Here is a 25,048-nt window from a genome sequence, read left to right on the forward strand (position 1 = left end):
TTAAACTTAAATTAAGCTATTAAAAATACCCGGGGGATGGGGGAAAGGCCTTACCCCTAGACCAAGAGATTTGCCTTAGGACTAATCACAAAACTAAAATAAACCTAAAACCAAGATTTCCTAGGCTCAGGGTGATTCTCCAATAATAAAAATGTTAGAACAAAATTACACGCTCTTCAGAGGAAGGCAACAGAATTCAGATTGTCTCCTCATAATATCAAATATGCAATTAAAAATCACTACAAATGTGATAAATAGCAAAATTTGAGTCACAGTCAAGAGGAAAATTAGTCAACAAAAGCAGACCAACAAATGGTCCAGATATCAGAATTAGCAGAAAGAGACTTAAGAATAACTATAAAATATTTAAAGACTCTATAGGAAAAGGTGAATAAAATAGATGAGGAGACAGAGAATTTTAGGAGATCTAGGGAATTTGTAGAAAAGAACCAAATAGAAATATTGGAATTAAAAAATATAATATTTGAAAATTTATAATTCACTGGATGACATTAAAAGAAAAAAGAATTAGTGAATTTGAAGACAGGTCACTAGAAGTCATTCAACCTGAAGCACAGATAAATAAAAGATTTTTTTTTTAATTAAACAGAACCCGAATCGCCTGTGGAATAATAGTAGTCTAATACACATGAAATTGGAGTCCCAAAAGGAAAGGAGAGAAAGAATCAGCAAGACAATTATATCTGAAAAAATGAAGACCAACATTTTTCTAAATTTGATCAGAATCAGCAATGCACAGATACAGAAAGCTCAGTGAACCCCAACCAGAATAAAAGCAAATAAAACCACACCTGGTGACATCATAAAGAAACTTTTAAAAACAAAAGATGAAGAAAAAAATATTTAAAGTATACAGAATTTAAAAAGCCTCGTTCCATAAAGGGAAAAATAAAATAATTATGGCTTACTTCTCATAGGAAAGAGCAGAATACAGATGACAATGGAAAAACATCTTTAAGATGCTAAAAGAAAAAAAAAGAAAAGAAAAAAACTATGACAATCAAGAACTCTGTATTTGGCAAAAACATCTTTCAAAAATGTAGGTGAAATAAACCTATCTTCAAATAAAAAGCTGATATAATTATATGTTGCCAATGGATCTAAACTATAAGAAATTATGAAACTTTCTCAGGCTAAATAACACTAGATAAAATTTAGATCTACAGTTAGGAAAGAAGAACACTGGAAATGGAAGGCTATTTTTATTTTCTTACATTCTTAAATGTCAATTGACTGTCTAAAGCAAAAGTGACAATAATGTATTGTGATTTATTACATACCGAGAGGTTAAAATTATAAAAATAATAGAAGACATGAGAGAAAGTGCTTATGCAATTATACTACTGTGAGATTTTTACATTATATAAAAAGTGATATATTAATTCAAGTTAGAATGTAATAGTTAAGGAATCTTATTATCCTGAAAGGAATTCTTTATCATGGGTAAGCTACTACTTCAATTTAATAATGTTTTCATTAAAACCATTTAAGAAACATCATGTGAAAGTTACTTTAAAATCAACACAACTCACTGGAAAACACTACAAAATTATAATAGGGTTAAATATTTTCAAAAGAAAATTAAGATTTTTCTCTAAGTATTCAAATATTTTCTAAGTCATTCTCTCGTAGACTTGGAGAAGATTCAAAATAAATCAGGGTGATGCATTTGACTGAAAGATTTAGGCAAAAATACCACAAAATTTCAAATTTGATTATAATTCTATCATTCCCCACTTCTAGCTTTATAATGCCAGATAAATTTAAAATATAACTATTTTAAAAATCAGTATGCAAGTTTGTACTAGAGAACAAAACACTCCATAGAGAAACTACCCCCAAAAAACTGGTCACATTTTGTGGCTTTGTAATAATAAAAATAGCAAATAATTATTGAATGTGTATCATAAGTGCCAAGGATAAGAGTTAAGTACAGAGCTGATTGATCACCCTGACCTTCAAGGAACTCTTCATTTAAAATAATACCAAAAAAAAAATACACAAATAACTATAATTCAAGACAGAATGCAAAAAAAAAAAAAAAAAAATCCAACAGGAAAACTATCAAGTTTAAAAGAGAGTGAGATCATCTCTGGTTGCACAGTTAAGAAAATCTTCAGAGCATTTGCAATGGGCCTCGAAGGATGAGTAGGATTTTCTTAGTGAGGAGTGTGGGGCTGAAACAATATGCTCAGAGGCACAAATATGCAAACTATAGAATGTGTTAGGGGACAATCCAATTGTTCACTTCATCTCTATCACGATGAACTAACATAAGAGTTGTCAGAAATAAACCAGAGAGGTAAATTGGGGCATCCTCTGAAGGAGTATGTAGGACACCCCAAGAATTTAGAACTTTATTCTTGTAGGTTATAAGAAGTCATTTTCCACATGCTCCTAGGGGTTGGGCATAATAAAACCATATTTTTGGGGAAGATGAATATGGCAGGTGGATGAGAGGCAAAAGAAACTACAATCAGAGTCCCATAAAAACATCCTGTTCACCTGGAGGTCCACAGCAGGCCAGAGATTAAACTAGGATGATATTGGAACAGAAGCCAGAGCTAATTCCTAGGAAGATCCTGCCAAGGGACTCACAAGCCACCTAATGTCATACACTGAATGCCTTCAGGGTGGCAGTTCTACATTAGGCACTGTGTAGCATATAAAAATGAGTGACATCTGGCTATTAAATAGCAAATAAAAACATGCACAAATCACCAAAATATAAGTTAAAATGAAATAAATGCCATATAGATATTTCTCCATCTTTCGGGACATGATCTGGTACTACCTGGCCAACTGCAGCTTAACAGGGAAGACGGGGAATAGCTGGAACTTGAGTATAGACATGTCCAGTAGGGTAGAAATATACTGAAAGGACAGATTCAGCTTCCAGTGGAAGAGGGGGTCCAGTTTGGCAAGCAGATTGCAGATTCCAGAAAGCACAGCCACCAACTATAGAGAGGAATTCATAAGCCATCTTGCTACAGAGGATCCAACACTCAGTAACACTGCGGCCCTACCTTTGGCAGAGCAGAAATAGGGGATCCAGAACAGGCAAAATTCACAGAAACAAATAAAGAGGCAGGCACAAGAGTACTAGTACATTCTGTCATTACACATGAGTCCTTCCTATTGGGCTTGGGCTCAGGGGCGAGAGCCCAATATAGGAAGGAATCAGCAGATGGCTATACAACAAGACCATGGAGAGTCCCCACATTATAGAGACTCTCAGAGTCCAGTCAGGTAAACACAAATTTCTGAGGCACAAAGAACAAGATAGGAAGCCAATCACCAAAACCGAGCTATAAATTTGAGAACACGTATTATGATCTAACCATAAAGCCAATGAACAGAATTGAAGTCCAAAGTCAGTACCAGTCTTAGATATTCAAAGCTGAAGTACTAAACTAGAATTATTTAAATCCTCCCCTTATTTCCGGTCAGGATCTGTCCCAGAGAGTAGGATAAATTTGAAATGGAGGTAAGAGCAAGTTGTATCGATCAGGGGAGAGGAGAGTGGCCAAGGCGGGGGAACTAGGCCTCTCCTGACCGGAATGCAAAATGCACTGCATTAACCCAGGGGAGAAGCTATGATTCTGACTGAGAGGATCAGAAAGAAGCATCATTGAACAGACAATATTGAAGTTGACTCTTTTTAACAAGAAAGATTGTCTCAAGATGAAGAAGAAATAGAAAGATTTGCCAGGATGCAGGGACAACATGAGCAAATAGGGTGGCTGGAATGTCAATGATTTGGAGGGTAGTAGAGAGGCGTGGGGTAAGAAGGACCTGAGTAACTGAGGTCCAAAGTCAACCTAAGCAATTGGGACTTTATTCTATAGGCAACAAGTGGACATTAAAGATTTCAAGGAAAAAAGTGAAAGGGTGCCATTCTGGACAATAAGCCCGACCACTGTCTCTGACCTCTACCTCTCCATCGTCTCAATTTTCAGGGTTTCAACCACAGGAATATTGACAATGCCCTCCCTGCTCCAATAGTGGATCAGATGGGATCAACCTAATGCTATTAGGTTGGTGCAAAAGTAACTGCGGTTTTTGCAATTATTTTTAACCTTTTAAACCGCATTACTTTTGCACCAAGCTAACAGCCTGTGTCCCATCTCTGCCCTGCCTACCTGTTCTGATATGGAGTCTCCATTCTCCTTTTTCATTGTGGTCCCTGCAGCCACCTCTCCTCCTTCTCCTTTGTCTCAAGGTCTTGATGATTACCTATCAAGCTGATGAGTTTCCACACTTGTTTTATGGGCTTGTCTCTGCAAATGTGTGCCTGCCCTTGATGCAGCCCTTCCTTCTGCACCTTTGTATCCAATGCTCTGTATTCAGCCTTGCCCACACCTGTCTGCCTAGGACTTCCCTTTGAGATAAATCCTGGGATCATGAGTGTCCCAAGATGTCATAGTGGTGATAATAAGGTCCTGCCAGATGCTTCTTATGTTGCCACATCATCCCAAACAAAGTCAGACCTTTGATAGTCTGACTAGCCTAACAATTATCATGCTACTCATTGTCAAGTGTGCTTCATGGTTTGTATTGGGTGCCATAGGCCTCCCTGTTCAAAGTAGTAGATATAAGAAGAGAAGTTTAAGATTAAAAAGAAGAAGGTAAAAATGGAGGCTGGGAGAAAAGAAACAACAAATAAATAGACACAAAATAGGCACTATTTATCCATAAGTTTCACACAGAAAGCAAGTTATTCAGCAAAAAGTTGAGTCATACTTCTAAACGTTGCATAAGTCTCCATTGTTTTCTTTTAAAAAGTGCTTCGCATAAAGCTAAGAAAACAAATCTGTGTCATTTACTGTTAAAATAGGGAAGAAAGGGGGAAAACATTTCACAGGTAAAAAGATACCTGAAGGGGATCACAAAATAAAAATTCATAAAATTCCTAGAAGAAAATATAGGAAGAAACTTCACAGACATTACCCGAAGTAAGATTTTTACTGATATATCCCCTCGCGCGAGGGAAGTAAGAGGAAAAATAAACATGTGGGATTACATCAAACTAAAAAGCTTTTTCACAGCAAAGGAAACCATCAATAAAACAAAAAGGGATCCTACTGATTGGGAAAATATATTTGCCAATGATATATCTGATAAGGGGTTAATATCACAAATTTATAAAAAACTCACTCAACTCAACTCCAAAGGACCCACAGATGGCAAACAGACATATGAAGAAATGTTCAACCTCACTAACCATTAGAGAAATGCAAATAAAAACCACAATGAGATACCACCTCACCCCAGTCAGGATGGCTATCATCAATAAATCAACAAACAACAAGTGCTGGCGTGGATGCGGAGAAAACAACCGAAATGCCCATCAGTAGATGACTGGATTAAGAAACTGTGGTACATTTATACAATGGAGTATTACGCAGCCATAAAGAAGAAAGAAATCTTACCATTTGCAACAACATGGATGGACCTAGAGAACATTATGTTAAGTGAAATAAGTCAGAAAGAGAAAGACAAATACCATATGATCTCACTTATATGCGGAATCTAAAGAAAAGAATAAGTGAATGAACTAATCAGAAACAGTTTTGGAAACATGGAGGAAAAACAGAGGGTTGCTAGAGGGGCGGGGGGGTGGGGATAAGGGGAAGGTGAGAGGTTTTGGGAACGTACAGAGGGATAGTGGATGGGGGGAGGGGGGTTCACACAGTGTGAGGGATATAAATGATAAATGTCTAAGTTTTGCTTTGTCTTGTGCACCTGAAACTAATTAAAAAAAAAAAAAAAAAAAAAAATTCAAACTCTATCTTTTTGGTTTAAAATAATATAATGCATTTGGGTAGAGAAACATTTATTAAATCCATAAGCATATCTATGGATTTTTTTAAAAATTCAAAACATAAATTAGCAAGAACATATTTGGGATAAAAATTAAGCTATGAAATTCCCATTTTATGAACCTGGTAGTTTGAATTGAAGAATTAGGCTTGAGGTTATAAAATCCTCATGAGTGAGCCAGTCATACACATTGGCTCCAGAACTCAAAGTGAATAATAATACCGTGTGTCCCCCAAAAATAAGACCTAGCCAGACCATCAGCTCTAATGTGTCTTTTGGAGCAAAAATTAATATAAGACCCGGTCTTACATAATATTATGTTATATAAGACCCAGTCTTATATTATATTAAAATAAGACTGGGTCTTATATTAATTTTTGCTCCAAAAATGCATTAGAGCTGATGGTCTGGCTAGGTCTTATTTTCGGGGAAACATGGTACTTGATTTCTTCTTTTTCAAATACCTCTGGAAAGACTTTTGTCAATAGTGTGATAACATAGAAATGTGATAGTCTGCACTCTGGATCTCTGAACAGTGAGATATTGGACTGAGAAAGAGGAAAAGTGAAATTTGATAACATGAACAAACCCCAGGAATATACAGTAGTATTCAACTGAACTCAGATAACTCAATTCTCTACAATACTTGAAGACTTCTTTGCGGAAAATAAAGTTTTCAACTTTGACAGACAGTTACTTTCACTGCAATATTTTTTTTAAGCTTAAGAGCTACAATTATCATTTGGGTTTATATAATCACATTTTTCGGTAAAGCAGCAAAATCTAAATCTGGCTATCTTAAGCAAAAAGGCCATTTAAAGGAAAGACTGAGGGCTCACAGCATTGCTACAAGGCTGGTGCAAATGATCTGGAAAACAGAAGGTCACCAGGGCTCCTGTGGCATCCTGGTCCAGGTTGAAAACCAGCACCCTCCAAGCTGCAGGTCACCACCACTACTACTGAGATGAATTAATCAATTCCATCTACATATTGTCAGGTCCTTTTGTTTCAAGGTCGAAACTTCCAGAGAGAGTGCCTAACTGGTCAAACTAAGTGACATGCAATTCCCTAGTGGTGAGATGTAGGAAGGGGGAGAATCCAACTCCTTTAACTTTCAAATGGGAAGGGAATTTCCACCTAGACTACATACAATTGGGGTCTTCCCAAAATGGAAAGTAGTGTGCAAACAGTAAGGAGTACTAAATATTGAACAGTGTAAACAATTTAAAAGTCTACACGTTTAGGTCCATAAATTTTTTTCCTAACACAAACCAATTATCCCTAAGAGAACTGAGTATGTTCTCACTCTACCCAAAGAGAAACACCTGAATTGAGTAATGACTGCATCCCAGCTCTTAATTCAGTATCTCCAGTTGATATACACTTTTCCCCATATCTACAACATGTAGCCTAAATATAAATATAATCACAAATAATTCACCCTATAACAAGTGAAAGAGAGGAGAAAGAAGAGATAACAGTTAAACTACTTATGTACACTTGATAGAGTAGAAAGTCAAATACAGTTGAGATTATAGTCCTCATTTTTACAAACAATCATAAAGCCTTGCTAATATTCAATGTTATCAGAAGCAACCACCCATCAGTTTTGACTTTTCTTCTCCTTGGCACATTCCACGTTCCCTTTGCTTCAGTCAGCACAGGTGGTTGGAGTTCTTTGTTTTGTTGAGTTACTGACAACTTATGAAAGGAGGAGTTGAGCCCCTAGAGGTACAGTATGTATGAAGATGCATTAATGAGGGGCGTGGTGGATGGAATAAGGAGGCTCCCAGGGATCACCTGGGTTTGATCTATATTCCTCCCTGCCACCATTTAGATCCAAACTGTATTTTTCTTTGATAGCCAAGACCTCTTTTAAGTTCTACAACACAGTAGTCTATTTTCTCATGATAGTCCTAGGACATGATGAGACTGAAATAGCCAAACGGCAGTGTGGCACCCGATTCTCTAGCTTCATTGTTGTATCCAAGTTGGAGGCATTCCTACCTTGAGGCTGAGGCATTTGAACCAACTACACCCAGCATGCAAGAATGAGAAGTAAAAAAATTTCGAGTGATGTCATCAAAATGGCGGCATGAGGTGAGCCTCTGTAAATCTCCCCCAGAATTTACAACAAATTGAACAACTATAACTCCACATAGGATTCCCTGCACAGCAGACAGGCAAGACGAAGAGGCTCACTACTGAATTCACCTAAAGGTGGGCAAATTGCTCAAGCAGGGGAGGAGGGAAGGGAGAAGTGCAGAGACGGAGCTGCGTGGGCGCAGGACGCAGACCTAGCTCAGTGCTCCGAGCTCGCTGCTTCCCGGAACTACCGCAGCTGCGGGAGAGGGAAGAACTCGGACTGCTAGGGCTCGGCTTATGGCCCACAAGGCTGAGGGGGCAGCATATAACATGGCTGAACTCAACGCTCACGGCAGAGACCTCAGAGCAAAGATTGAGGGAAGAAGGCTGAAAATGGTGATTTAAGCCCTCACTGCCAAGCAGGGAATGGAAGCCTTAGGCACTGAGACTAGCTGCCCCCTTCCTACCCTCCCAGAGCTCACCCTGCCCCCACCTGCCTGGTGCTAGAAGCAGAACAGTAGTAGTGTCAGATCAAAAGAACAGAATATTTGCAGTTCTGAGAACTGTGGTCTGCAGACACAGATTCGTAGCCCAACTAGTTCCGGCAAAGGGGAGGGAGCTGTGGAAGCAGGACCAGTTGTGGTGGTGGTCACTGCCATTGCTCTGGGCCATCTCTCACAACCCACCTGCCCCTGTCCCCACCTATCTGGGTGGATCCCTGCAGGAGTAAACAGAACTGCTGAAACACATGGGCTCTGAATCTTGTGCAGGAAGAACTTTGGAACTTCAAAAGCTCTCTGCATCCCCACATGGACGCGGTGCCCTATGACACAGGTGAACTGTTAACAGAGGAGAAGCCCGCCTTCCAGGCAATGCCCCTATTGTGTGAGAAGCTGGAATTGTGCAAAGAAAACATAACACTACAGTGTGAGAGAGAAAAAAAGGCTGCAGTTGCTGACAAAATAAAACATTCTACCAATACATACTGAAAACAAAAGAAAGACCTCTTCCTATCAACCTGTTGCAGAACCCACTCCTATAGATGTCTAGGAAGAGAAGTAATGAATCATTAATTGCCATGAAAAACCAAGGCAACAAGACAGCTCAGAAAGAAAGTGAAAAGTCTCCAAAAAAAGGAACTTAAAGATATGAAAATATGTGACTTAAATAACAGAGAATTCAAGATTGCAGTTCCGAAAAAACTCAACGAGATGCAAGAAAACACAGAAAGGCAGTTTAATGAACTCTGAAACACAATCAAACAACAACATGAACACTTTATGAAAGAGATTGAAATTTTAAAAAAGAACCAAATAGAATTTCTGGAGATTAAGAACTCAATATAAGAAATGAAATAGCCAGCTTAGGTAGTAGAGTTGACCAGATGGAGGAAAGAATCAGTGACATCAAAGATAGAAACCTGGAAATGACACGGATGGAAGAAGAAAGAGACTTGAGACTTAAAAGAAATGAAAGAACTCTACAAGAACTTTCTGACTCCATCAGAAAGAGCAATATAAGAATAAAGGCATAACAGAAGGAGAAGAAAGAGAGAAGGGAATAGAGTGTATATATTCAAACAAATAGTCAATGAGAACTTCCCAAACTTGTGGAAAGAACTGGATTCTCGAATCCAAGAAGCAAATAGAACACCTAATTACCTCAACCCAACAGAAGTTCTCCAAGGCACATTGTATTGAAGCTGCCAAAAATCAGCGACAAAGAAAGAATCCTCAAGGCAGCCAGGAAAAAGAAGACGGTAACCTACATAGGAAAGCCCATTAGAATATCATCAGATTTTTCAGCAGAAACTCTACAAGCCAGGAGGGAATGGAACCAAATATTCAAACTATTGAAAGAGAGAAATTATGAGCCAAGAATAATATACCCAGCAAAGATAGCCTTTAGTTGAGAAGGAGGAATAAAGACCTTTCCAGACATACAGAAGTTGAGGGAATTTTCTAATACATGACCTGCACTACAAGAAATACTAAAGGAGGCTATTCGACCACCATCAACAGGGACAATTTGGGGCAACTCAAACATAAAAAGGGGGAGAATAAAAGCCTGAACTGGAATATGAGAATGGAGAAAGTAAGCATGCTAAAGAAAATGGAATACTTTAAATATCAAACTTTCTTTTACATAAACTTAAGGGTAACCACTCAAAAAAAATCCAGAACTGAAATATATACTATAATAAAAGAAGAAACAGAGGGAAAAATCATAGAATACCACCACACAGAAATAATAGACAACAACAAAAAGGCAAAGAAACAATGGAGACACAGTCTTACCAGAAAACTAAAGATAGAATGACAGGAAATCCTCACATATCAATAATCACCCTAAATGTAAATGGACTGAACTCACCAATAAAAGGCACAGAGTAGCAGATTGGATCAAAAAACTAAACCCAACCATATGCTGTCTCCAAGAGACACATCTCAGCTACAAGGACAAGCATAGACTCAAAGTGAAAGGGTGGAAATTGACACTCCAAGCAAATGGTATCCAGAGAAAATCAGGTGTAGCCATACTGATATCAGATGAAACAGACTTCATGGTGAAAAAGGTAATAAGAGACAAAGATGGACATTTCATAATGGTAAAGGGGACTATACAACAAGAAGACATAACAGTCATCAATATTTATGCCCCCAATCAGGGAGCACCAAAATATACCAAGCAACTACTAACAGAACTAAAGGGAGAAATTGACCAAAACACAATTATACTAGGGGACTTAAATACATCATTGACAGCTATGGATAGATCATCCAAACAGAAAATAAATAACAAAATAGCAGCCCTAAATGACACATTAGATGAAATGGACATAATTGACATGTATAGACCACTTCATCCAAAAACATCAGACTATATATTTGTTTTCTTCTGTACATGGAATATTCTCAAGGCTAGACCATAAATTGGGACATAAAATCAGCCTCAGTAAATTTAAGAAGACGGAAATCATGCCAAGCATATTCTCTGAACACAGGGCATTGAAATTGGATATCAACTGCAAAAGAAAGCAGGAAAAACACAAATACATGGAGATTAAACAACATACTTTTAAAGAACGACAGGTCAAAGAAGAAATTAGAGGAGAGATCAAAAGATACATAGAAACAAATGACAATGAAAATACATCCTACCAAAATTTTTTGGATGCAGCAAAGCAGTTTTTTAAGAGGAAATTTATATCATTACAGGCCTATCTCAAGAAACAAGAAAAATCCCAAATAAAAAACCTCATTACACCTTAAAGAACTAGAAAAAAGAGAACAAATGAAACCCAAGGTCAGCAGAAGAAAGGAAATAAAAAAAAATCAGAAGAACTAAAAATGATAGAGAGAAAAAAAACAATAAAAAAAAATATGTGACAAAGAGCTGGTTCTTTGAAAAAATTAAAAAAATTGACAAACCCTTGGCTAGACTCACTAAGAAAAAAAGAGAAGAGACACTAAAAAAAAAAAAGAAAAAAAAAAAGGGGTTATTGGATGCCACAGAAATACAAAAAAAATCATCATCCAAGAATACTATGAAGGATATGCCCACACCAAATTCAATAGAAGAAAAGAAATGGACAAGTTCTTAGAAATATATTCCCTTGCTGAACCATGAAAAAAAAAAAAAAAAAAAAAAACCGATCCCCCCAAAAAAAAATTGAATCAGTCATCCAAAACCTTCAAAGAGGATCTAAAAAAAATCCTGCTTAAACTTCCAAAAAAAAAAAGAAGAGAGAGTACTCTCTAACTCATTTTTTGAGGCCAACATTACCCTGATACCAAAAAAACCTAAGGACACAAAAAAAAAAAAACAGACCAATATCTCTGATGAATACAGATGCAAAAAAAAAAAACAAAATTCTAGCAAATCGAAACAAACAATGCATTAAAAAAATTATTTATCACGACCAAGTGGGGGGGGTCCCAGGGGGGCACAAGGTTTCAAAAAACATAAATCCATCAATGTGATACATCACATAAACAAAATAAAGGACAAAAATCATATGATTATGTCAATTGATGCAGAAAAAGCATTTGACAAGATACAACATCCATTTATGACTAAAATGTTAATAAAATAGGCATAGAAGGAAAATACCTTAACATAATAAAGGCTATATATGACAAAACCTCAGCTAATCTCATAATTAATGGTGAAAAATTTAAACCCTTTGCTCTACATTCAAGAACACGGCAGGGCTGTCCCCTATCACCTCTGCTTTTCAACATAGTGTTGGAAGTCCTTGCCAGAGCAATCAGGCAAGAGAAAGAAATAAAAGGCATCCAAATTGCGAATGAAGAAGTTAAATTGTCACTCTTTGCAGATGACATAATGCTATATATAGAAAACCCTAAAGACTCCACCAAAAAGCTATTAGAAACAATCAACGAATACAGTAAAGTTGCCAACTACAAAGTCAACATACAAAATTCCATTGCATTCCTGTATACTAACAACGAAATCTCAGAAAAAGAAATAAAAAAAAATAATAAAAAAAATAAAAAAACAATTCCTTTTGCAATTGCTGCAAAAAGAATAAAATACCTAGGAATAAACTTAACCAAGGATGTGAAAGAACTATATGCTGAAAACTATAAGACATTTTTTAAAGAAATTGAAGACACAAAGAAATGGAAAGACATTCTGTGCTCATGGATTGAAAGAATCAACATAGTTAAAATGGCCTTATTACCCAAAGCAATATACAGATTTAATGCAATCCCTATCAAAATCCCAATGGCATTTTTAAAAAGAAATACAAGAAAAAAATCATCAGATTTGTTTGGAACCACAAAAGACCCCGAATAGCCAAAGCAATCTTAAGGAAAAAGAACAATGCTGGAGGTATCACACTCCCTGACTTTAGCTTGTATTACAGGGCAACAATAATCAAAACAGCATGGTATTGGCAGAAAAACAGACACATAGACCAATGGAATAGAATTGAGAACCCAGAAATAAACCCACATAAATATGGACAGATAATTTTTGACAAAGAAGCAAAAAACGTACAATAGAGAAAAGACAGCCTCTTCAATAAATGGTGCTGGGAGAATTGGAAAGCCATGTGCAAAAGAATGAAACTGGACTGCTATCTGTCACCATGTACCAAAATTAATTCAAAATGGATCAAAGACTTAAGCATAAGACCTGAAACAATAAACTGCATAGAAGAAAACACAGGTACTAAACTTATGGACCTTGGGTTCAAAGAGCATTTTATGAATTTGACTCCAAAGGCAAGGGAAGTAAAAGCTAAAATTAATGAATGGGACTATATCAAACTTAAAAGCTTTTGCACAGCAAAAGAAACCGTCGACAAAATAAAGAGGCAACCAACTGAATGGGAGAAAATTTTTGCAAACAGTGCCTCCGATAAGGGGCTAATATCCAAAATATACAAGGAACTCATGCAACTCAAAAACAAAAAAACAAACAATCCAATTGAAAAATGGGCAGAGGACCTAAAGAGACGTTTCTCCAAAGAGGACATACAAATGGCAAATAGACATATGTAAAAATGCTCAACATCACTAATCATCAGAGAAATGAAAATAAAACCACAGTGAGATATCACCTCACCCCAGTCAGAATGGTTGTCATCAACAAGACAATAGTAACAAGTGTTGGAGAGGCTGTGGAGAAAAAGGAACCCTCATACACTGTTGGTGGGAATGCAGACTGGTGCAGCCGTTATGGAAGACAGTGTGGAGGTTCCTCAAAAAATTACGAATAGAATTACCACATGACCCAGCAATCCCTCTCCTGGGTATCTACCCCAAAAATCTGAAAACATTTATACATAAAGACAAGTGTGTTCCAATGTGCACTGCAGCTTTATTTACGTTGTCAAGAGATGGAAACAACCAAAATGTCCTTTGATAGATGAATGGATAAAGAAGTTGTGGTATATATGCACAATGTAATACTGTTTGGTGGTAAGAAAAGATGAAATAGCACCATTTGTGACAACTTGGATGGATCTGGAGATTATAATGCTAAGCGAAATAAGTCAGACAGAAAAAGCAGAGAACCATATGATTTCACTGATATGTGGTATGTAAACCAAAAACAACAAAAGAACAAGACAAACAAATGAGAAACAAAAACTCATAGACACAGACAATAGTTTAGTGGTTACCAGAGGGTAAGGGGATGGGGGGTGGGAGATGAGGGTAAGGGGGATCAAATATATGGTGATGGAAGGAGAACTGACTCTGGGTGGTGAACACACAATGGGATTTATAGATGATGTAATACAGAATTGTACACCTGAAATCTATGAAACTTTACAAAAATTGTCACCCCAATAAACTTTAATTTTAAAAAATGCAAGCAGATTATTAGGAGTAATTGTTCCTTAATTTGCATACCCTAATTATCAATTATCTCTATCAAAAATCTCTTTGGTTCAGACCACTTCTATTATCATGCTGATCCTATGGACAATTACGGAAATCATGGCCATTTTGTCTGTGATAGTTAAGTGGAGCTATTTGGCCTCTGCTACCTCTGGGTCCTCCAGTAAACTCTAAAATCAGGTAGCCCATTTCTACTATGTGGGATCCTACCAGAATCCCTAGTTTTGAGAAAACAGCTCCTTCCAGAAACGATGTTTTCTTTACAAATGTATGTCTGAAGAACCTGTCAAAGGGAGTGGATTGTAAGACAATTTAGGATAGAGTTAGACAAGATATTCATGAGGGATCTCATTCTATATTTCCCAAGTATAAAATAATCCATTCCTTTATTCTACACAAAGAAATGTTTTTATCTGGCCCAATATTTTTGTGGGCTAGGGTTGAAACCAGGTTTGGGTTTATCAGCCAAATAAATTATTGGAACATGCAGCTACCCAGCCTTGCTCTGAGAGTAACACATCTGGTAAGCACATCAATATTGAAAAATTTGACCAGATATATGATTATATTCCTCCCTATCAGTGAAGCACCATCAGTCTTTCCTATACATACTCCACAGATATTTTCCCATAAGTTTTGCAAAGCCTTGGAATTCTTACCATGTATAAACCTTTTCTTCCAAGGAGTGACTTTGTAATTTGTGCTCAAGTCATGTTGAGATTTAACTCCAGTTATTTCTCTGAGCAAAGTATAAAATAAAGCAGGTGGGGAATTTAGAGAATAGGCGTCTTCTTTCAAGAGATCTTTTTCTTGAGTCAAAAGAAGACAAGAGTCTTGAAGCAGGAGAACAGTCTCTCTAGAGCAGGGAAACAGAGGGTAAGGATTTGGGTTACTGAGACCTGAGTCCTCTCATGGACCCCATCCCGATGCCCAGGGGCCTACTCTTTTCTGATGGATGAGTACATTTCCGTGGAAATGACATACAGAGTGAAAAATTTATTTAATTTATGTTATTTGGCACCTTGGATCAAAATCTGCTTCTGAGTTTTGGCTATTTCAGCCTTGTAGCAGCAAGATAATAAAATTTTTCATCACGGTTACGCACCATTCCTGACTTTCATTCCAAGGCTTTAACTGAGAATTGGAGATTTGAGCTTATTTACTCTCAGGCTTTACGCCATTCAATCTTATCAGAAGCAGCCACCCATCAATTTTTCTTATCTTTGATGCTCTTTTTATGGTGGTGACAACATGGTCTGCCAGAACCCTGTCCTCAATGGATCCTCAATCACAGATATCCATAGGCAACCATTTCATTCACTATCTTATCACTGTGAGCCATGAATGATCAGATTACCATCCCAGAAAAATAATAGGACATTCAAATCCTTGTGCACTATCTCAGATTGAAAACCAGTCTCTAATTCCCCATATTTTCTTTGTCTGTTACTTAAATCTCCACTTCCTCATACGAATTTCTAAACAATTTAGTTAAAATACTGTGTAGATTCAAATCCTTGCTCTGCCATTTGTCAGCTATGTGAATTCAAGCAAGGTCTCTGCACTTCAAATTTCCTCATCTGGGAATCAGGACAGTTGGTGCCTATCTCAATGGCTGTCATGAGGATGCAGGAGTTACTACGTATACATACTTTAGAACAGTGCTTGGCATATTAAATGTGCTCAATAATTATTGGGTCATTGCTATAAAAACAATAGTAATTATTGTGGGAAAAAGGAGGGGTTCTATAAATAAGACAGTCCAGTTTAGTGGGTGATTAAACTAATTCGTGAGCACTCAGTAGGTGTTAAGCACAAAGCTAGGTATTTCCCTGCATTACCTCCAGGAATTCTCACAAACTTATGGCTGAATATTATAAATATTCTAATTTACAGTTAAAGAAATTGAGGTTCAGAAAGGCTAAGGGATGTACTTACCTCTACCCTGCCGGATGCAAGTGATGAAGCCTGATGGATTTTCAAAGTCTATACTCTTAATTATCCACTACACCGGACTGTCTTATGTATAGAGTAAAACAGATGTTGACAATTCTAAAATTTGTGGCAAATATATACAAGGGTTTTTTGTTTTAGTTTTTTGTCCTTTATACCTAATATTCATAATTCATCACGTTCATTATTATTTAAAGTATTTAATTACTGGGAAAGCACCTGCAGTCTTACAGAATAATTCCTAACTTCATGGAAGGGCATTCACTTATTGGGACTTCTTATTTGTGGCATTAACGTTTTTTTCCTTCTTTGAAGATTTAATGTCAACAGACACAGAAAGAATGACAATTCAGAAAGAACCTTAGGATGGCTATAGTTATATTTCTGAAGGGTATTTTTTTTTTTAACTTTTCTATCTTTTTCCTAACAGGACTGATCACTTCATCAAAAACTGTAGCATTTAAATCTCTCCTCTCGTCTTTGCAATCACTCAGCCCCTTCACAAATAGGTCGTACTCAGAGAAGCTGAGCCCTTGCATTTGTGCGTGAGCCTGACTGCAGTCTCTTTGAGGACAGAACCATTTCTCATTAGAGCTTAACTACCAATGCATGTCTAATCCCATCTGAGCATCTGTTTCTCAGAGGACCTGAAATGATAGTTTGCCTAATTGTCTCTGGTCCAAATACAGTTATCAGATGCATATTCTTAAAAAAAAATATTGTCATTATATTGCTCTCCTGTTTGAAGTACTTCAGTGGCCATCCTTCATTTAAATGAAAACCTTTACACTTGATTTCTAGTGGCCTAGAAATCAAAGGGTAATTATCATTATCCTTTACAGGGTCCGTTTTACTAGGAGCACTCCCACGCCCTCCTCCCTCAAGCCCCATCAGTCTCCTCGATGTCCTTCAAACACACGAACCTCTTTCGTGCCTTCAATTGTTCATGTTGTTCTCATCTCTGAAAATGCTGTTTCTTTTCATTGAACTTATTTGAGGCTAATTTTTAAAGAACCGATGCTGGAATTGCCTATCCAGACATTTAATATTTAAAAATTATATCTAGATACTACTGGCATATTCATTTATGAAGTAATGTATGTAATTTTCAGAAGACAAACTAAGGTAATATTTACTTCCAGTATTCATTTAACCAGTATGTATTTACTCAGGACACATTTACTCAATAGACAATAAACACTGTGGTAAACACAAAGAATCTATAATTCCTGTTTTCAAAGTGTGATGGTTAGTTTTGTCAGTGGGCTGGGCTACGGTGCCCAGTTGCTTGGTCAAACACCAGTTCAGATGTTGCTGGGAAGGTGTTTTTTAGATGTGATTAACATTTATAATCAGTTGACATTACATAAAGCAGATTACCCTTCAGAATGTGACTGAGTCTCTTGCCATGTTCGAAGGCCTTAAGAACAGTAATGGAAGGTAAGAAGAAGGAATTCTGCCTCAAGATTGCAGCATAGAAATTCTGCCTGCATTTTCAGTCTGTTGGTCTGCCCCAGATTTCAGATGCGAGATTTCATCAAATCTCACCTGAATTTTCAGCCACCCAGCCTGCCCCACAGATTTCAGACTTGGTAACTCCCACAATTCTTTGTAATCAGCCCCTCAAAGTAAATCTCTATTTGTAAATTATACTATTCTGTTTCTCTAGAAAGCCTTGACTAATGTACAAGGGTTTTTCTTTCTGCTGTAGAGATGAAACCTTAGAAAGGTAAATGACAGTACAAGACAACAATATGTTGCCAAAATAAAGCATTAAAGTGTACCGTGTTCCCCCCAAAATAAGATCTAGCTGGACCATCAGTTCTAATGAGTCTTTTGGAGCAAAAATTAATATAAGACCCGGTATTATATTATATTATATTATATTATATTATATTATATTATTTACATTATAATATAAAATATTATATTATTTACATCATATTATTAAAATTATAATAATATTATAATGTAATTAATATTGTTATATTATATATATTGTTATATTAATTACATTATATTACATTGTATTATATGACCTGGTCTTATATTAAAATAAGACCGGGTCTTATATTAATTTTTGCTCCAAAAGACACATTAGAGCTGATGGTCTGGCTAGGTCTTATTTTCAGGGAAACATGGTATCTGTCATATTTTTGCTACAGACACTACATGCTCAAGTATTCCAAAATAAGATAAATCGAAATGGACTACTAATCTCAGTGAAAGCCCACTCACTCAATCACTTCAGTGTTTAAACTTGAAACGAATTAAAATTATAAAACTAATTTGTTAATATTCCAAATCCACCTTTTTAAAAAGCATAGCCTACATTTGGTCTATTTTGGCTTTTGATAAAGTATGTTTCTGCTGAGATAGAAGAAAAGAGAAAGCATGACATAGTTAAACCTAGGTAAAACTAATCTTGTAAGTTGATAAAACAAAACAAAAAACTGCTTCATAAAAATTCTCTCGTTAAAGTGTCTTGGGAATACCCTAGTTGGAATTGAAAGATCCCAATTTAAAACAGGACAGAAAACTGTGATTTTCCAACTTACAAAAAAAAAAAAAAATCCCAAGCTAAATTGTGTCATTTGCTTCATTAGAGAGGCAATTTTATTTTAACATCACATTTTTTTAAAAGACTAATTTGTTTCATTTACCCTACTTTTTGCCACACCCACACCTTCTTATGCAAAACTTTTCTAAATTTGGCAAAGTCAGGTTTACCTCCTTTTTCATTGCAGCTGACATTTTTGATGTTGTGGTTGTTCAATCATAATTAATTGATGGGATACACAATCCAGAATAAAGAATTAATAATAAAGCAAACATTTCTGTACAAAAAGCCTTAATGTCTGAAAAAGGGCTGTTATTCAAATTATGCAAAGAACACTTAAAACTCAACAATAAGAAAACAAACAACCCAATTTAAAAATGGGCAATAAAGCTAAACAGACATCTCCCCAAACAAAATATACAGATGGCAAACAAGCCTACAAAAAGATGCTCTGCATTATATATCACAAGGAAAATGCAAATTTAAAAAAACAGTGAGATACCACTACACATCCTGCACCACATACTGGCAAGGATGTGAAACAACAGCAACTCTTATTCATCGCTGGTGGGAATATAACTTGGTACAGCCACTTTGGAAGACAGTTTGGTAGTGTTTTATGAAAGTAACACAAATTACCGTTCAATCTAGCAATCATACCAATTGGCAGCTACCCAAATAAATTGAAAACATAGCCACACAAAACCTACACACAGATGTTCATAGCAGCTTTATTTATATTTGCCAAAACTTGGAAGCAACTAAGAGTCCTTCAGTAGGCGAATGGAAAAATAAATGGTGGTATATCCAGACAATGGCATATTATTCAGTGCTTGAAAAGAAATGAGCTATCAAGCCCTGAAAAGACATAAAGGAAACGTAAATATACAAAGTGAAGAAAGTCAACCTGAAAAGGCTGCATACTGTATGATTCCAACTATATGACATCTGGAAAAGGCAAAACTATGGAGACAGTAAAAAGATCAGCGACTGCCAAGGGTTGGCGGAAGGGAGGGATGAGTAGGCAGAGCATGGAGATTTTAGGGAAGCGAAACCGTTCTGTGTGATACTACAATGAGAATACATGCACTATACATTTGCAAAATGTATCTAAAGACACCTTCACAAAAGCATCCAGAATGATGCTTTGACCACACATCTGGGCACTGTGGCCCAAACAAGTTGACACATAAAATTAACCACCATATCTCCTTCTAACCTAGGTCTTGAGCAATCGCGTCCCTTTCTTTCATTGAAGTTTCCCTCAGCTCAGTGCTGTCACGCAAGTTTTTGTGGACACCCACCCCTTCCTGAGAGAAAGGATGATAGTACCTGTGTTTCTAGGGAAAAAATTCCTTTTGCCATTAAGAAAAATGTAATGCAGCTGTAAGGGCAAATGCTTATTTGTTGAAGGGCACACTTAGAGTTCAAAGAGTTTTCCACCTGGTGAAACAACAGATTCTGTTTTAGTAGCAATTCACAAGGCAATCCCCTTCTTCTGTATCTTGAGCCCTGAAAGCAAATGCCACTTAGTAATAACCTTTCTTTTTCACCAGAATATCCCTTTAAAAAGCCTCTAGGTTTTAGGAGTCAAGTTGGCTGATTCAACCCACTTAGAAAATAAGCAGTTTTTCTTGAGATAAGTGTAACTATTTATCTTACAAACCAGTGGACTTTGAGAGTCAAGAGAGTTTTAAAAATAATTAAGAGGTGTTAATTGGTCCATAGACTTCAAAAAGGGAATGAGGAAATAGAATTGTCCAAAGTTTAGTTGCCAGTGCTGTCTGAAATGTAAATGTTGGTTGACATTGAGCTGTGTATCTGAAAGGAATGCAGGCTGTTTTGTGCCTGCCTGAGCAGGCTGGCCCATGAATACTGGGTGTCTGTGAAAATCTGACTACAGCCCGCAAGCCCCATAAAAGGGGGAGATAATGGCCTTCTCCCTAGAAGAGCATTCTCCCTAGGCAGCAGGATACATGTCCACTTGGTACTTCTACCATTACATCTACTAAGACTTGCTCAAAGAAATGCCATCTTCCCCTCCCCTTGCAAAAATAAAGGCAGTTTCTTCAGTACTTGCAGACTTTTGGAAGCCATCTCCATCATCAGTGTTCACCAAAGCCTCTTTGGACAGGTGAGAAAGGATGACCTTGATCTTTCTTCTTTAGCCAGGGATCCTTTCCTTTCTTCTCCACTGGGCATCAGAAAAACAAGAGGCATAAGAGGAGGCATCAGGACTTTACCCATATTTTTTTTAGTCCATATTGTCTCATTTAGAGAGAAAAGAATCTGCTTCAAGGGCCCACTTCTAGACTTTGAAAAAACCAATTAGATGTAATTCATATAAAAAAGGTAAAATTCTTAGTCCATTTCAAAACTACAATTATGCAATGCATCCATTCATTCAATAGATATTTGTTGAGCAACAGTGTCCCAGGAACTGACAGAGGAATAAGCAAAGCAGACAAAGATTTCTGACATCATGGAATGTAGGTGGAGAATGTATTGACGACAGTTCATGTGAACAAAGATTCAGTGGTTTTACTTGATCTCTTATGAACAAGTCTGACATGGCTGCTCCCCAAAAATAAAAATACAAACTAAGACTGCATTAGAAAAAACATATTGTCCCAACCGAGAGAGATAACAATTTCTCTATATATTCTTTGGTAACCTTCCTATTTTGTTTGGTTCTGAGAATATTTTAAGAGATCTTGATGAAGAACAGAACCTATAAAAATATACTGAAGAATCGAATTGAGGTAACATGGAACATCTAGAGAGCATCAATAAGCCAAAGTTATAGGGCAGTATATTTTGGTTTGATATGAGAAAGAGGCTCATGAAATTGCCTAGAAAATTATGACCAAGGTGGCTCCATCAATAAATATATGTGCCTCTGAAGAATAGATCATTTGTTGTATGGGATGATGAAAGTTTGTTTTTAGACATTAAATTTTAAATCCCAACAGGATATCTTGGTGGAAATGCCCAATCAGTTGTGAGATAGGCATCGGGAGCTTGATACCAATGTCAGAGAGACAGATTTCGAAATTACCCACATAGAGGAGCGTGAGAGAAGCAATGAGGGGAGGTGAGTGCTCTGGGCTCATCTTTCTTCAACAAATATTTAAAATAACCCCAGAGAGCTGTGACATCCAAAAAGAAAAAGGTTACACTCTCCTGAACTGGAGGGCATGGGGGACAATAGGACACTTGAACGCCCTCAAAAGGAAGCCACCTCTCAGTCCAACAAAGAGGCTAAATTTAGAGCAGTCTTTGTGGCTTCATTACTAAGGTTAGAGAGTTACCGAATCACTTTTTTTTTGGCAAGAGGGTAATACATAATGAAGCTGAGACACTGAAAACTGAAGAAAATGTATGTTATCTATACACTGAGAAAACAAAATCTTTAGGGAATACCAAAAGAGCAAATGCTGCCAACTTAGTCTTACTTAGCAATACTGCCAACTCAGCTGGGAAAAGAATGAATAGGAGGCAGTGCCTCAAGGTTGTTCCGTGACACCCTTATATTGCAAATATTACCCAATGTTGACAGAAACAAGCTCACACTATGAGAAGCCACAGCCCTCCGTGAATGACTAGAGAGAATGGGAGAAAGGGGAGAAATAAAAGTAACACTGGCACCTTTATAACAAAGGTAAGACCTTTGGGATATGGGACTCAGACACATTATAACAGGGCGATGTAAGTTAAATTCCAGAATGGCCTGGTGCTAATGGTATATTGTCAGAACTCATTAGCCAAAAACCGCTGGGTGTAATAGAGAATGCTGCAGCACGGGATGTTCAATGCAACCTACGGGAGATGAACATTAGAAGGCAGGGATGAAGCAATAAAAAGGTAGGACTAGAAATGAAGGGACAAGATGACAGGCCAAGGAGTCTGGGCTCCCCCCTGAAGATAATGGGATTTATCAGAAATTTGTCAGGAAGGGGAACAACAGATTTCTATTTAGGTTGGAAAAGGGGACACCAGTGGAGGTGCACACAAGTGCCTGGTGTAGGCCAGAGACCCGCAGAGGGAGGCCAGTGGCAGGTTTTTGCAATAAGGTGGTCAAGGACTGTACGGGGCTTGTACTAAGGACACCTCTGGGGAAGAAGGGTGGGGCGGGAAGAAAGATTTTGACCACGGTTTTTTAGTAGAATCATGGACTTTAGAAAGCAGTTCTCTAACAGTCAACTTTTTAGCCAGAATCCTTCTTCTTCCCTCAGGCCTTTTTATAAATCATTCAGTCCATCAGGCAATACAACATTCTTGGCGGAGAGGAGGAAGGGTTTATATAAGCAATACCACCTCACTTCGCAAAATAAAATTAGAGACACTCCAGGGCTGTTTGCAGAGCTTAAGAAAAGGTGCTGCAAATGCATGGGTTCCTGATGCTGTCATCCTCCATTCCCTCTTCCTTTTGAGAGTCTCTTTTGTCATGTCTGCAACACATGGGTGGCAAAGGATGTGGATTCTACATTTAAGCTCTGATTATAACCAAACAAAGCTCTTTCCATGCTTCCTCTTAACACTGCCAAGAACACTATAACAACTGCAATTCAAAAAGGAAAGCTCGAGAGAGACACCAGATCTTCTAAGCTCAGCCATTGTAGCAAGCCTTCAGGTCATATCACAAGTGTACTGGATAACTCAGATTAGCATTCGAACACAGACAGACGTGAGTTAAGTTCAAATGCTCACTCTCCTACAGAATCATATGACCTCAGCCAGGTCCTCAAAGGCTCTAAGTCAGTAATGTCTGACTCAAAGGGGAGTAGAAACAGTTTAGACATAACATTTGAAAAGCAACTAATACCAGATGGGCATATATGTCAGTTATTAATAATAACGTAATTTGGCTGCTAGCAAAAGAGACCCAACTCCAGTGGATGAACCACAGAAGGGTTTATTCTCCTACAAAAAAGAAGTCCAGAGGTAGGCAGTCCAGGGCTGGTATGTCACCTCCAGAAGTCTTCAGGGGCCCAGACACCTTCTATTTTCAATCCTGAAAGTCACCTCATGGTGAAGATGGCTGCTGGAAACAATAGGGGAAGAATTCATCCCTCCCTTCTAGGGAGACTTCCCAGAAGTAATTTACATTTACATCTCACTGATCAGAACTTAGTCATACTACCATACCTAACTGCAAGTAGAGTGGGAAAATCTAGTTTTTCAGTTAGGCACCCAGCCCCAGGTTCTTTCACAAAAAAGTGAGAATTGACATTTGATAGGTAATTAGCACTGTGTCTGCTACAACTTATTAAATGTTAGTCCCCTTCTCTTTCAATATAAAAACATTTAACATAGAATTTAATATCACATCCTTTGTTTTTATTCATCAGTGGCACAATAAATGGCCAAATGAAGAATATTCCTGCATCTTTTAAGAAATTATTGATATATCATCCAAAATGTTCAATTTTCCTTGACTTAGGCAATAGATTAGTTCCAGAACAAAAGTCCATCTCTACTGATTAAAAGAGATTTGGTTCATTTTTCCTTTTATCAAATGAGAGCTGTATCTCTTATATTGTATTTTGCTTTGGCTTGCCATTTTGCATTCAATTTTAATACAAAACTAAGTCTAAATTCCAGATACAGTCATCTCTAATCATTTTCTCAATTGGCTCTTTTACTTGTCCTCTTATTTTAATGATTCTTAGAGCATTTGCACTTCAGATTCTTTTGAAAGCTTAAGGAGGTTGAAATAAACAAATCCAAAGATGGAGTACTTGTTCAGGATATTTCTTTGATTATTCTTCAGCTCCAGTGCTTAAATAATTAAGAGATAGTTGAAAAATTTAGCTTCCAAGGCACTATGTAAAAAGGATTACCATTAAACTAATGCCAATGATCTCTTACTATCTGGGAATACAATAGAAGTTTTCATTCATTTCAAATATGATGCCACTGAATAGGCAACAAACGACTGAAATCCATTCTAAGGAACATTAAAGCCTTACACAAATTTCCAGAAGTAGAATTGGTTATGGCCAAGTGCTTTTAAGGAACTAAATCTAACATGACAGGAAACAGGAATTGCTATACTACTGCATTTAATAAAATAGACATTTGAGAGAGGAAAAAAAATCACAAGAGAATTGGAAAAACTCTTAAGATAAAAAGCAGAATGTGACCTATGATGCTATTTAGAGGGCAAAATGCTGAAAAGTTAACAGTTAACGATTACTCAATGGTTATGGCTTTAAAAAAAAGCATG

At 37.1% G+C, this 25,048-nt stretch overlaps 1 long non-coding RNA gene across 1 annotated transcript in view; it reads right to left on the reverse strand.

The window, feature by feature from the left end:
* LOC141571896 (uncharacterized) overlaps nucleotides 1–25,048 on the reverse strand; it is a 57,761-nt gene that overhangs the window by 7,501 nt on the left and 25,212 nt on the right. The window contains exon 4 of the long non-coding RNA XR_012496948.1: nucleotides 20,896–21,013. This is a non-coding gene — a long non-coding RNA (uncharacterized LOC141571896). The remainder of the gene's footprint in view (nucleotides 1–20,895; nucleotides 21,014–25,048) is intronic.

This window comes from Rhinolophus sinicus, linkage group LG05, assembly GCF_036562045.2.
Source record: "Rhinolophus sinicus isolate RSC01 linkage group LG05, ASM3656204v1, whole genome shotgun sequence".
Taxonomy (NCBI): Eukaryota; Metazoa; Chordata; class Mammalia; order Chiroptera; family Rhinolophidae; genus Rhinolophus; species Rhinolophus sinicus.